Below are 12,498 nucleotides of genomic sequence, written 5' to 3'. Positions count from 1 at the left end.
TTCCATTAAAATACGCTTTGGAGCCAACCCCACCCCACAGTGGCGTCTCCCGATCGTCGGCGTCTAGTCAACTCTATGGCTGCTCCTCGACGCATCATTGGCGCAACTGCGCAGCAACGCCATTTTCCATAGCGTCGATTAGACGCCGACGCTCGGAAGGGTGGCCGTTAAAATTTGGTTATTTACAGCCATACACTCAGTGTCAAAAGTAGCGTATTCGATTCGTGTATGCGTCAAAAGTACATTCTCTGATAGCTTGAAAAAATAGATCCGCCTATGGTGTACTTCCGTTTGGGCCAAATACTTTTCGCCAAATTTCACTTCCCGATAAACTTATCGCAGTAATTTCATTTCCCAAAAGAATCTTTGACCAATTTACATTTCGCAATTAATTAGTTTGGTCAAATTATCATTTGGAATCATTTTACTTTGTCACATTTTATCAAGACAAAAACTTAGCAAACGTTTTTAATGGCAAAACTATATTTCAAAATATGTTTGATCAAATTATCACTTCGCAAATTTGACAAATAGGCATCTTTATTTAATATTTTTGTGTTAGAGTTTTTATTTTTTATAAGGTAAGATGGGGTAAGTCACCGGGGCAAGAATAACACTTTATGCAATCGTCATAGTGTTTATCTTGCCTCGAGCAAAATAAACTATGTTATTCTTACCCTATCTCACCTTACCATATTTTCTACTTATATTCATGAGCTTTTTCCATTATAAATTGCAGTCGGGTTGCTGCAGAAAATAAAAATAGTCGCTATGAAAGAAAAAATAATATAAATACAATAGCTCTCTATTGAGATGTAAATCGTATGTCATGCAATATTTTGGGAAATGTAAGTTATGCATGCATTTGACTAAACAATACTTGGTAAAATGAAACTTGACCGAGTAATTATTTCCTAAACAATAACTTGCCGAAAAAGAGTTTTGCTAAACTGTAAAGTTGAGATAAGTTGTTTTCCCAAAAATTTTTTTGGGAAATTATAATTTGGGTGTAACAGTTTGGGATATGATAATTTGGGAAAAGTTTGCCAATTCATTAGTAAACCGTATATTAAATAAGTCTTCTGCAATAATAACAATTACACACAAAAGTTTAACGTTGAAACTACATCGTTAACAGTACCCCTAGTGTAACTTTGATCGACATCATAACGTGACGAACGCGTTTGCGTTAAGTCTCATTTTGTATAGGATTTTGAGGTTCCAAAACGTCCCGCTTGGCGCGCTCTTCCTAAATCCAATACAAAATGAGACTAAACGCAAACGCGTACGTCAAGTTTCAAAATCGAATTTAGTTACACTAGGGGTACTGGTCCGTGCCTAACGGGCACCGTACCACTTTGCGTCAATTGTACCGCGTTAATTTGCGGGCCGTACAAATCAATAAGGCGGGGAAGACCAGGTCGATACCGGTACAAGCCTGCAATAAGGGCACAGTGCTGGTGGAAGTTGTATAACTGTTTGGTATAACTGTTTTCAAATTAGACGTATACTCTTATACAAATACTTGACAGTTGGGCTACAGTCCGAATAGATTACTGGGTGTACTCTGTACTGGCACCAACACCAACGCTTGTTTGCCCGATGGTGTTAAAAACCGTTACCACCTTATTATGTACATTTAAGCAGTTCTGGATTTAGGACAGTAAGGTTTTTGCGGTTCCTCGAGCGGTACAGAAACAGACTGTCACGTAAAGGCCTACTGACTAGTACAAAATTGTATACCTTTGTTTTACACAAGAGATTACCTATTCCATATTTTACATAAAACTCATGGAACAGTCGCTATTTAAGCTTTTAACCTCATTAGTTAATTTTATGGTTGTCGAGAACTCGAAGGCCAGCTTTTATTGTTTTTTTTTAACCGGTTTTTATTGTTTGAAACCGGTTAATTTGACAAGAACTGTTCTCATAAAAACCAGTTTATGCAGTGAAACCAAAATCAAAAAGTTTTACGCCAAGTACATGATAACGGTTTGGAAATTTTACCGGTTTCCGAGCCTTGACGGCAGCTACCAGTTTTTGAAAAACTAATGAACTATAACACATTGACGATTAAATACGTACCTAATGGAATATGTGAATATTTGTACGTCATTAAATTTTACCCTAAACCGCGCCGGGAACTCCACTTAAGCAATGTATAGAAATTATCAGTACCTAGCTGTGAATTCCAGCCACTGGTTATTATTTTCCTTCCTTCCATTTTTGTATTTATAAATATACTCATACAAATTAATACAATTACTGATAAATTAGTGTTAAAATCGCAGGGTTATTGTATATTGGTAACATTAAAGATTTCTCAAAGAGATATGTCCAGCATTAGACGTTTTATCGGCTGCCAAACTTTCAAGACAATAATGATTAGAAACAAATTGCCGCTTTACAAAATTAATTTAAGCAATATTGCTTTAGGGACACAAAGTACTTAATAGTAATAGGTAGCACAAAAGTTACATAAGATTGCAAATACGTGCTTTCTATTATTGACTTTTAAAAAACAAAGAGAATGAAAACAAAACTTTCAAACCTATCAATACATGCGTGAAAGGCGAATGTGATAATAATAATAATAAAATGCTTTATTGCACACTACAAAAAAAAATGGTACAAAATATGTAAAGGTATAAATATGTAGGTAACAACAGGCGGACTTATCGCTAAACAGCGATCTCTTCCAGACAACCTTCAGATAGAGAAATGGCGAACATAATCAAGGTAACGGGTGGTGCAAAAATAAAATAAAATACATATACTACAAATATTTAATATATATAGGTATACTACATTTATTACTATATATAAACAATATATAAATAACAAATAAATATATAAATAAATGACAAAGGAAAAGCCATACAAATAACGAAGAATTTCAAAATAAACAACTACATTTATGAAAGAGACAAGTAATGTTCTTTTAATCGGTTTTTAAAAATAGAGAGCGATTTAGCACGTTTGATGTCAACGGGCAGAGCATTCCACAGCCGGACAGCGCGAAAACTGAAAGAGTTAATGTAAAATTTCGAAGAGGAAGGAGGGGGAACTAGTAACAGATTTTGAGAGCATCTGATAGAGGAAAGAAATTTAAACCGAGTTTTAAGATAACAAGGAGTATTGGGGTGAAACAGAGTGGCATACAGGAGGGAGAGAATATGTGCGTTGATCTTATTATATAACCGCATTATTTTAAATTAGACCGTGTAGAATCGTGAGACCTGTTGTAATGTATGGATCAGAATGCTGGGCGACGAAAGTGACGGATGACAGTCGGATTAAGAATGAGTATAAAAATAAATAAAAAAAAATAAAATAAAAATGTTATTTATTCAGGTATTAACCCATTAAATTACAATAAAGCAACAATACAATAAAATAAAATATACAATTAAAATTAAGACTATAGATATAGGTGCAGCGGGGAAACCTTGCTCATACAGTAGCAGGTTGTATACACTACTTTAACAATACTGTTCGCCGTTTCGCTCACTCTCCCGACAAACGACCAGTGCCTTTTACGCATTATAGCGTAAAAGTCATCTACTCTGTTCTCGGCGAACATACCAGACGCACTACACCGCCACGGTAGCCGTAACATTGCACGAAACGCGTTGTTGTACTGTACTCGAAGTCTATTGAACGATCGTTTCGTGAAATGGTACCACAGCTGGCTAGTGTAGAACGCCTGACAGTACGCCTTGAACAAAGTTATTTTGGCTTGGTCGGAACAGTGAGCAAACCGACGTGCCAGCATGTTGCTTCTCATCGCTATGGCCCGCCGCTGTCTTTCGAGATCGTCATCGTCCTTTAATCTCTCTGTCAAAACATGCCCTAGATACTTAAAACTACTTACACATTTTAATTCTGTCCCGTTTAACCTAACAGGTGGAACGAAATCTGGGCCCTTATCATATTTAAAAACAATTATTTCAGAAAAAAGTTAAAAGTTAAGTATAAAGGGGGAAGTTTGAAAGTAGCACCGGTAGCGGAGACGATAAGGAGTAGTAGGTTAGCCTGGTATGGGCAATTAATGAGGAGGGATGAATGCCAAATAGGCAAAAGAATGTTAGGAATGAATGTTGATGGACGGAGAGCGGATGGTAGACCCAATGAACTATGGATGGATTGTGTGAAAGAGGATATGAGAAAGAAAGGAGTGAGTGCATAACATGAAGAACATGTTGTGCCAACCCCACATAACGTGGGATAAGAGCAGGGGGAAGAGGATTATTTTAAAGTAAGGTATAGGTAATGCACGTGGTATTTCACTCAATTGTTCGGGCACGCTCGGCTCACGACTGCGGACAACAGTCAGACAAGGACAACGTGATTCGTGACCTGTCAAACATTGGTTTTATTTTGTTAAGAGAGGGCGTAAAGGTAGGAAAATTTGAAGGAGACAAAAGATATGGCGCGCCGCGCGAAACTTGCGACGGAAATATACTTCGGTTGAAATGTTTTACTCAAAAGATCCCTCGGCTATATCACTAGCTATTTTATATTAAACTGTGCGCTGTGCTATGCTAACGATATACAGCTCTAAATAAATGTAAATTACCTCAAGTAAACTAGGTCAAGAAATAAGAAGCTATAGAAAGAAAAACTTGAAACAGAGTTTTTGATTCCGTAACTTGCCCTTGCCCTTGCCTTGAGCCGGGGTAGAGGGGCGTTTGAAGGTCCCATTTTTTCGGTGTTTCACTTATAACTTGGAAACTTTGCATCTTAGCGACATAACTATACTTTCACAAAACGAAAGCTGATTAAATTTGCTGAAGTTTAATTCAGTCAAAGATAAGATATCTAATATAGTTTTTGAGATATCCTCTCTTGAAAGTTTATTTTAGGGCTCTCAATTTTATTTTGATATCTAACATTAGTGAAGCTACTATGTATTGTATCGTTTTCGTATAAATCAGGAGTGCCAAATTCATTTATGGTATCACATTAACACCATTCCGAAGTTATAATTATCGATAGTTGTGCCCTTCTCGAGAACGTGCTCCGTTTTGTATGGGGAAAGTAGTAGTAGTAGTAGTAAACACTTTATTACACAAAACAAGTACATAATACAGAAAGAATACAGTAAATGTGTACAAAGGCGAACTTATCCCCTTCAACTCCATAGTAAACGGAGAACGTTATCGAGAATGGCACAACTATAGATGTGTGTACTCTTAAATTTTATATTTAGTTACAATTCTACCAAGAATATTGTGTGGTTTTTCTATTAAAAATGTCTCTTTACCTACTCAATTTGTTTATTTTCCTTACACGTGAATGGTAAGTGATGTGGTTTTATGAGGTAACTCACAATACAGTAATTCTACTCGTCACACGTTTATTTAACCTATGAAAACTTCATCATTGAGCCATTTACCTATCACATGGTGAATACCGTAATTATAACTTATTTTTTCCATAATATAACTACTTAAACCAAACAAATGTGCCAGTTTACCCTGAAACTGGTTGCATAAAAATGCAGCAATGTCATAAATAAATGGTATTCATTTCATCAATTATAATTTACCTCTATACCTATTGTCATTATTCGAAGCTGCTGTTCTTGACAATATAGGTATTATTATTCTCAATAATCTTGAATTATTGAATTAATTTAACATAAAACTCAACAGAGACCTTTAATATTTATATCTTAAATACCAACTAACGTAACAATTTAAATAAGTACCTAATACAATATCTAGGTATATTAACTTGCCTTATTATATATATATAGGTAGGTATATCTGCTTATATTTGTATTTTTCCATGTCTTTAATTAATTAATAAATGTCGTTTATCAAGCATAAACATGTTAGTTACATTCATTTCATACTAATAGAAAGTGTTTCAATACCCCTTGGATACAACTTGGAAAACGACTCTGAACTGCTCATATGAAAATCTAAATACTTATATATGTTACTTTTTGTATGAGTACTTTAACTTTTTATTTACAAAAAACTATTTTCAACACCACATCAATACAATGTAAAATGCTTTGTATGACATAGGTATCTCTTGTGTAGCCGTTAGGGTTTACTTTACATTGGATATTTCATACTGTTAGTATTGAAACCAAATTAGCTTGAACCTTAAATGGATCAGCAATTAAAGTCTGACCATACATAGGAAATACAGTTAATGACAACAAGTTATGTTAAAGTTATGTCTATGGAATTGGCATTGGTTACATCATAAATATGCTGCTGTCATAACTACCTAGTATTCCGACATACCAAACACATACATACCTTAATAAATCTCGTCGATCTCGTCGACCTAACTTCTTCCTGTTACGGTGCAGTGCGATATGACAGCAAAGTTTTTGAAAAATCGTAGCATTCGTAGCGCGTTTTTAGATCATAATGCCGTTGTCAAAAAATATGAATAACAATTTTAAGGCCTTTTCCTAGTAAGCTAATCGATTCGAAACTTGATTAGATAACTTTTACTCGATAGAAAAATTCATGAACATAGGTCGATAACGATATTCGCGGTCCATAGCGCGCAACCGCTCGCTCTTTGCCCAGCGAGCTGTGTTCGTAGTAGTGTCACTGAGGTTTTCAATTAACCAAACATTTTTGCATTATTATTATTAGATGGCCCATTATGGAAAGCGCTTATAACGTCCTTTCCATAATGGGCCATCTAAAAATAATGATAATAGACTTTGGTACAAGTTCTTGTAACAAACTGTGTTAGTATTGTCGCCTACCTACTTGAATACCAACAAGAAATACATTGATATGGCGGCTTTTCTGATGAAAATTGAATATAAAAGTTCTAGAGAGGTCTTAAGTTAGTAAGTAACATGAATGAAATGAAGCGGGGAGAGCCACGCCTATTTTTTTGGCAATAAGGTTTAAATAAATAACTATTTTATTTTACAAATATGCAAAAAATACTATATTTGAATACATTTTTATACTTATTTACAAACAATGAGACTCTATTCAGTATTAGCGCTATAGTGTGGGAACTTTAAAACGAACGTTACATAAAATAAAAATTTAACTGAAATATTATATAAAAAAAATACTTTGAAATAAAATAATGAAAAATATAATTTTCTTTAATAATACAAGGAACTTAAAGTAAGCGTACTTACTCGTATTTTAGAATGTAAACGTCAAGCCTCATTTGGAGGAAAAATGATTCATTTGACTGGCAACATTTATAAGCAATGGCGGCTAACGAAGGTTAGGATTTTCTTATTCACAATTACGTAAAAATATCATATTAAACTCGATGCTTACGCGTGGAATATAATATCAGGAGATTTGTTTTTATTAAGTGATGAATTGTTATACCCATTCACCACACAAACAGCCATCTTTCCTGTTTTGTTTAATTTACAACCGGGAGGTGTACACAAACCGACTCGACCTTGAGTACTGCAAGGGCCGTACGAACGAGTGCGACATTAACATTAATTCCTAAGTTATACTAACAAATATGGATGGTTGTAAAATCTGAAATAAATATTTTCAATTCAATTCAATTCAATTATGTCGCAGCTGAAGTGGCTTCACTAAAAGGATGTGCGGACTAGTAATCTATGCTTTTTAAATCTATGTGACAAGCCCGAAAAAAACGAAAGTAATTGCGAATTGTGGTCTCATTCACTCATAGACAAAAAGTAATAGCGTGTTGTGAATAAGATACCTTTTACCAAGCTCTTATTTTTGCCCGGCTTCTTTGCTTGTATTTTTTTCTACGTAATGGATGGAAGTTTTTTCTGAAAGATAAACTTTTTAATGTTAAATAATTGTAATAGTTCAGAAGTGTTAAATTGTTAATGTAATATATATTGTCATGTTTGTGTACGATAGCGCAATAAATGAATATTATATTTTACCACATAAATGATAGTACTTTTATACTGATAATTAAACCAATTCGTGCAAAATTATTCCCTAACCATTCCAAAATATCAAAAAAGCACAACGTTAATTTTGACGACTGGTTTGGCCTAGTGGGTAGTGACCCTGCCTACAAAGCCAATGGTCCCGGGTTCAAATCCTGGTAAGGGTATGTATTCGTGTGATGAACATGGATATTTGTACCTGAGTAATGGGTGTTTTCTATATATTTAAGTATTTACAAATATTTATATATTATATGTATCGTTGTCTAAGTACCCTCAACACAAGTCTTATTGTGCTTACTGTGGGACTTAGTCAATTTGTGTAATAAAGTCCTATAATATTTATTTATTTATTATTATTATTTATTTATAATATTCAAGTTTTCACTTCTGCCGGCAGGAACACAACACTATGAGTAGGGTCTAGTGTTATTTGACTGCGGTTTTCTGTAAGATGGAGGTACTTACCCAGACGTAGTTTAAGGACGTACCCGAGTCCAACGTAATTTACTTTCTATACATCTCGCTCGCACTTATATGCGAGTACGAGCGAGATGCATAGAAAGAAAGTTACGTTCTCGATAGCGTTTATGTCAGTGCCGAACTGGTGGTAGCCACATAGGTATAATTAATACTTTCGATTCGTTATCCTATTTTGGCGTAACCATAGCAACGAGGTACAAACAAAAGGTTATTCTTAAAATTTAAAAACATCTATCTATAATACTATAGATACATGCGTACAGGTTGCTAACTGAACTGAGATCAGATGCCATCCCTTTCAGTCATGCGAGAGATTAAAAATGTGTCTCTTTCTTTCATAATTACGCCCCGCTTGTCAGTAGCTGTGCGTTGAATAGTACAGATGCATGATACTTCGCAGTCAAATTCTTATGATTAAAATAAGTATTGAAAATAATTACCTAGTGTTCACTTACATCTTTCTGCCCTCCGGGCGGAAAAAATAGTATGCGCACCACGGGAGGAAACGTAGGACATTTACCGCGGGTTTGCCACCCTCGCCTTCCGGCTTGGGTTACAATTTTACACGCGGCACGCAATTTCCTACTTTTCCTCCCTTGGGACGTTTTACAGAACATATGGCGACACTCCTCCTTTTGGGCATTCTCGGCTCCGTTCGGCACAGCATTGCTACGAACAATTATTAGGGTTGGCACATCTTGACGCCCCTTTGCCTGCACGACCACAGATAAGATAATGACTTGATATTTAACAACCCTAAATATCCGAAAGGGATAGAGCCATACATTAGAAAGGGATAGCATGATTCGTCCCTGAATCGCTGTCAAACTTCGGTTTTGTAGGAAGTATCATTTCTGTACGGAAGAATTATTTATTCTATGATATAGCCCTTTACATTTTCGACATACGCACGTATAGTGCTAGATATCGCACTAGGGCGGTAAAGTAGCACGATATATGTACTATAAAAATAAAAACAAACGACAACTTTTACCGACGAAGACAGCCAGGAAGGGATATCAATGACATTTTCTCTGGTTTATCTTTTTTTCCTGATTCATCCTTTCATTTAATTCCTAATACATACCTTTCTCGCCACATAACTTCCATCCCCTGCATCACATTGCCCTGCCACTGGCACTAACATATACCCAGATGACTTAAATATGTATGTACTTTACTTACTATTTGGATGTAAATTGGCGTTATGCATATTATAATGAATATGAATACTATTTTGACCCTAGATGACTAGTCTAGTCTAGTCATCTAGTGTCATGGCGGCTGATGACCCCTCGTCAGGTGTCTTGCTCCACGCGCGGTCATTGCACTTGAGCGGTTTTATTACGCTCGGCTCGATCCTCGGGATAGCGAAAAAAAAAAATAGATGATACCTGGTCTACGATTCGCATCGAGCGGCTTTGAGTCAGAGGGCCTACCGCGAAAACCGAAGTACGCTAATTGCTGTTAATGTCTATCTCTGTTACTCTAATTTCGCCTTAATTGGAGTAAAGGAGGACGATGCCCACAATTTGCGAACTTCGGTGTTCGCGGTAGGCCCTCAGGTGCTTGATGCGCGTTTAACGGTAGTCAAAGGAGTTTGAACCTTGTTATTATAGCTATTCATTTTAAATTTAAGTGGCAGCTCCGCAACGCGCCACGTGCTCGTGGATGATGGCGCTGCCATTTAAATATAGACTGTAATTACTGTTAATAAAGCTAAATTTCTTGTAACGAGTTAGATGCACCCCGACTTCGGTCGATGAGAAACCTATGCAACAATACCCCAACAATTATCCTAGTTTTCTAAGAAACGTTGATATTTGTAGACGTGGGAAAAAAAATATAATTCTTGATTGTATTTTCTTTAATAACACAGCTTTCGACACACGATTCATGACACTTCGCTCGATAAAAGTAATTCCCAAAGTAACCTCCAATTTGAATATTTACTCCAACTGTATTTTTACTATGTGACACTATGAAACAAAAAAATAGGACGTCCCGGGTTCGAATTCCGGTAAGGGTATTTATTTGTGTTTATCACGATTATTTATTCCTATTAAGTATGTATTTATAGTTGGTCAAACCAATTTGTCAGTAAATAAGAACAAAAAAAACTATACTCATCCTTTTCTTTTGGATGCTAGTACTAGTGTAAGACAAAGATAGTATGACTCCCTCTGTCTATGTTTGAAATGAGATAGCCCTTTGACAAACTATATAAAGCAAATTATTCACCAATGGTAACAGATTTTGTCAACAACGCCATCTAGTTTCCTATTTATACACTACATCGTTGTTGCTACAGACGTTGTTATGCAAAAGTCGTCCTAAGACTATTCATGCAATTCTGCAGCTGTCTGTACATCGTCGCCTTGTACCTAAAGTACAAGCTTTGCTTGGTTTGGGGCTTGCTAGATCTGTAAAAGATGTGTCTCCAAATATTTTTATTTATTTATGCAAGAACTTAGTTTATTCTTAGTCAGCAAGCCCACCCATCAAGAATACACCTATGGCAGCATATTTTATGATGTAATATGAAATCATCTCAAGCCGGTATTATTCCGTATGGCAACTAAACTGGCGTGTGCTGCAAAATGGCATTCCACGTGTAACCTTGTTAGCGGAATAAATGCAAGTTAGCAATGATTCCATTAAATATTACAGTGAAACCACGATATCACGAATCCAATAAGTTCGTGTTAAGATGCTGACCTCACCTAAATTGGGTTTACTTCAGCAATTTTTAAACAAAAACAACTTGATTTCGGAAAGTAAGAAAAATATACGTTATTGTTCATTATATTTTTATTCGTAAAGACGTCCCTAATAAACGATTTGATGAAATCGCTTCAATAAAAAAATGGGAACTCATGTCTAAAATCTTCTTTAAGCAGTCCTAAGTACTTATTCATGCAACCGAGATGTCTATAATTCCTAACACAAATACATTACTTTCATACACAAAGTATAGACGATTCATATTTTACGTGCATTTTATTTTTTCATTACAATCAGTTTTCTGATTTTCTGCATAAACGGCATTGCCCCTCGCATACCGCGATAATGCTTTCCGTTCACTCAGGTAAACAAATACATAAACAGTTAGTGTCCGCTGAGGCGTGCTGCGAGACGGATCTGTGCCGCTTGTCTCTCCAAGGAAACTATCGCACGATATTATAGGATATACCTAGATTAATATTAGTTCGTAAAAAAAACTGTAAATAAGTATAGTGTTTAAATAGTTGTTTATCGACCTAAATAAGGCGTTTAAATAATTTTAATGGGGAACAAGCATATGAATAAGCGGCGTGCTAAAAAGCGCACATATTCAAAAAAATGGAAAAAAATGAATGATGTCATAAAGTAAGTACCTAAATGTGTATTTATTATACGTATGTTTTCCCGCGTAATTTTTAAGTAGTCTTATCATGACTTTTTATTCAACAGAAAAAGAAAATGTCTGGCCCAAGGATTGTTAGGTGACCCGTCAGGAATTAATTTGCATACGTAAGTAAATCTACTTTATTTCCGTTGATCCTTAAGTAGGTTTTCGTCTTTCGGAGAGTATAAAAAATCGAAATAGGTAAAGAGTTAATTAAAGACTGGCTTGTCTTGACGGGGACACCCCTCGTGCCCCTCGGTACGCGTAAATTACGGTTTTTTTTTTCGAGTTACGGAAATTGAATAATTTTGAGACATAAAGATGATAAAAGAATACGTCTGTTTTTTGAGCTATACATATGAAATTTCAATTTTCAAGTTTTGGAGACTAAAACTGTTTTGCACTGGATAACCGTGAAGGGAAGCAATCGTTTTGTTTCGTCTTAATGATTAATAAGGCTACTTCGAGTTCTAAAGGTTTTGGGCTTTGAAGGGAATAGCATTTTATTTCGTGTTAATAAGGATTTTGTCTTGTCGAGATTCGAGATATCGAGATTTCACTGTATATACCACACCACTCTAAGCTAACGGTCAATATGTCTTTATATCTTTGCACTAAAGTTTAAGAATTGTCAGTGCGCGAGGTACTTACCTACGTGCATACATCGATATGCACTTGCTTTACAACAAATCAATGATCAAGCATAAGCAACCTGCTCGATTATGTGTAAGAA

General features: G+C 35.6%; 1 protein-coding gene across 3 annotated transcripts in view; it reads right to left on the bottom strand.

The window, feature by feature from the left end:
• LOC133520442 (uncharacterized) overlaps positions 1–12,498 on the bottom strand; it is a 307,562-nt gene that overhangs the window by 28,098 nt on the left and 266,966 nt on the right. The gene's annotated exons all lie outside the window — the stretch shown is intronic.

The sequence above is a fragment of the Cydia pomonella genome, chromosome 8 (assembly GCF_033807575.1).
Source record: "Cydia pomonella isolate Wapato2018A chromosome 8, ilCydPomo1, whole genome shotgun sequence".
Taxonomy (NCBI): Eukaryota; Metazoa; Arthropoda; class Insecta; order Lepidoptera; family Tortricidae; genus Cydia; species Cydia pomonella.
The sequence above is the reverse complement of the archived record's forward strand: the minus strand, read 5'-3'. Positions and strand labels throughout refer to the sequence as shown.